Source organism: Arachis ipaensis, chromosome B02, assembly GCF_000816755.2.
Source record: "Arachis ipaensis cultivar K30076 chromosome B02, Araip1.1, whole genome shotgun sequence".
NCBI classification, from domain to species: domain Eukaryota; kingdom Viridiplantae; phylum Streptophyta; class Magnoliopsida; order Fabales; family Fabaceae; genus Arachis; species Arachis ipaensis.
The window spans coordinates 98,540,143-98,543,308 of NC_029786.2; positions in this window are offsets into that span (position 1 = coordinate 98,540,143).

Genomic DNA, 3,166 nt, shown 5'->3' on the forward strand with positions numbered 1-3,166 from the left:
TCTTATTTCTATTATTTGTATTTATATTTATATTTATATTTTTTGTTTAAGCTGGTCTGCATACGTAGTTTTCTCTGTGCTCGGTGGGGTTGCTGTCACTTCAGTGGGTTTTCCACATTCGCACATGCGGCGCGTGTAATCACATCCATCTCCTTCTTGAAGCCTAGTCCACTTTTCATGATAGTGTATTTTTTTATTAGAAGATAATTTTTATTGATTGAACGAAAAAAATTATTAACATAGGCTGAAAAAAAAAACACTAAAGTAATATTGAAAATGGGACATCTTACTAAATTACATAAAGTAGCATATTAATAATCTAATATGGAGAAGGAAACTAAAATAGTTACAAGAACAATGCTAAAGAAATAATAACCAAAAAAAAAAAAAATCAAATTCCAACAACATTGTGAATTTAATCAATTTATTTTTCACGTGATGTTGCAAGTTTTAACATATTATGGAAATTAAAGAGAAATTCTTGTGTATTTTCAGACACAAAATCATTGCACAATATTATATGATCAATAAAATTTATTAATTTTAGTTAATATTTAATTAATATTTTAAATTTTAAATACTAAATTATAAATTATGAATTCTAATAATATAAAAAGGCCTGCTACACATACAAGCCTTTTTGGCTTACAAACTATACAAGTTGCTCCAAGTCCAAGAAAAAAACACGCGTCCTTTCACAATACGTTCACGCTTCCTCTTCTTCCTCAATCAAAACGCAAACCATCAAGATTCAAGGAACATTCGAAACAAACTACTACGATTCTGCAGAAACGTTCTAACTTCTCACGAAGAGTAGAAGAAATCAAGAAGAAAAGATACAAATCTCCATCAAAAATTACCAGAAAAAAGGAAGAAACATTATTCAAGGTACTGTTTTACTGCTCTTCTAGGTTTTTCTTCTAGATTGTCTGTGCCATGTGCCTCATCCTTAACCAGCAAAACATTAAAAGATTTCAAGAAGAAATATACTGTCTCCCCTTGTTTTGGGTGTATTTCTGTAACCGTTTGGGTGTATTTCTGTAATCGTTTGGGTGTATTTCTGAAGTTCCATTATCTTCAAAACGATTTCAAAGCTTGATTTCAAAAACCATGAAAATCGAAGAAAAACGAAGCAAAGAGAGAACGCATGAAGGAGATCCAACAAATTTGGCAAGAAACTCGAAAAAAGAAATGAAATCTTTTGAATTGATTTAAAATTATGTTAAAAAGGCACGTAACATAAGCAGCGCGTTTAATGGGTGGGTTTCGTTCAGACTTGTAAAGCTTGTAAATGCAAAACACTTGTATGTAGAGATTAATCCTAATATAAATATAAGGTAGAGAGTGGCAGTGAGTGGATAGGGACAAACAGAGGTAAGCTAAGGCAAAGAAGCGATGAGTGAGGAGAAAGAGGTGACAGTAATGATAAAGAGGAGGAGGAGGTGACCATAATTATGACAAAGAGGAAGAAAAAGAAGAAGAGGCGACATTAAAAATGACAGAGAAAAAGAAAAAAATTTGTTGTGACAAAAAAAGATGAGACAACGTAAAAAAAAGGTGTTAGGAGAGAGAAAGAATAGAGGTAGATAGCATTACGGGAGTGGAGACACGACCATATTTGAGAGAGGAGGAAAGTACAAGGCTAAGAAAAAGAGAAAAAAGAAGGAGGAGGAGTGATGGAAGATAACAAACACCTAAAAAAGAAAAGTCCTAATTTAAAATAAAAAGAATGAGAATTTTAAGAATTAAATGAAGGTATTTTTAGAAATAAAATATTATTAAAATTTCAATCTCTATTTTCAGAATTTTAGTCATATGTCCCCTCACTTTTTGAAGATAGTAAAATGATTGAAATTTTGTGTTTCAATAACTAAAATTTTAGTTCTAATCTCTAGTCACAAACATAATATTAAATATTAATCTCTCAGTCCGTCAGTCCGAATCTCCAAAAACAAACACATCCTTAAAAATCACATAAACATATATATTAGATTTGAATGCAAAAATATTTTTTATATTGAATTCTAAAATGGAAAAAGCATAAATTTTTATTTTAATAAATAAAAATAAAGATAAATTTGAATATAAAATAACAAATGTTTTTTTTTATCAATATTTGATAAATTTAAATATTAAAAAATAAATTCTAAACATTTAATTTTAAATTTTAATAGTATAAAAATAAATAATTAATAAAAAATATTGGCTACTATTATCAAAAAACATTAATCTTCTGACATTTCTCTAGATGTAAACCCTTTTTTTTATCTGGAAGTTCTTTCATAGATCTTGATGCATACTCAAATCTCTCCAAAACTTGAAAGATACGTAGAAGAATCATACCATCCACAAAGCAAAGGGCAATAAAAAAAAAATATATCACAAAAAGGGGGGAGTAACACCGTAAAGGAGTTATCGAAACATGAACAAATAGAAAATAATATACCAACAGAACCAGAAATTGAAAAAAAAATGATTATTTTTTATTATTGTCTGAAATAAAAATTAAAAAAAAATAGTGCAAAAATAAAATAAATGTGATCTACTAAATTTTTTTTTCTCTAATATTAGATAGAAAAGTGTAAGGAAAATATTGTTATTTTGCTACAATTCAATATTATTCTCTCTTTTTTTAAACACATTTATCCCAAATCCTTCCTCTTTTTATTCTATTAATGTATTTTTTCCTTTTATAACTTTATATATTATTTTCTCTTTTTCATTTTATATTCATCCAAATATATCTAGAAAAACTAAAAATCTATTCAACTTTAATTTTTGCTTCTTTTTCCTTTTTTTTTTTTCTCTATTTCCTTCCTCTTCATCACTTCTTTTCTTCGAACGAAACAAAATCATAGGAAAAAAAAATAAAAAGAAAAAAATGGATTAATATATTGTCTTGACAGATTAAATAAGTCTTTTTTTTTTAATTTCATTGGAATATTATAAGAGAATAATAAGGTAGATCTCTCAAGTTCTATTCATGAAGGTATTAATACTATTGTGTTATATTACCTAATAAATATTTAGTCTTACAAATTTTGGCACTGTTTAAGTTTGATAGAAGTGATATTTTAAATTAACTTCTAAATTATTTATTTATGGATAAATTAATTTCTAATAAAAATGATAAATTAGTTCTTGATACTTTATAATGTTAGACAAA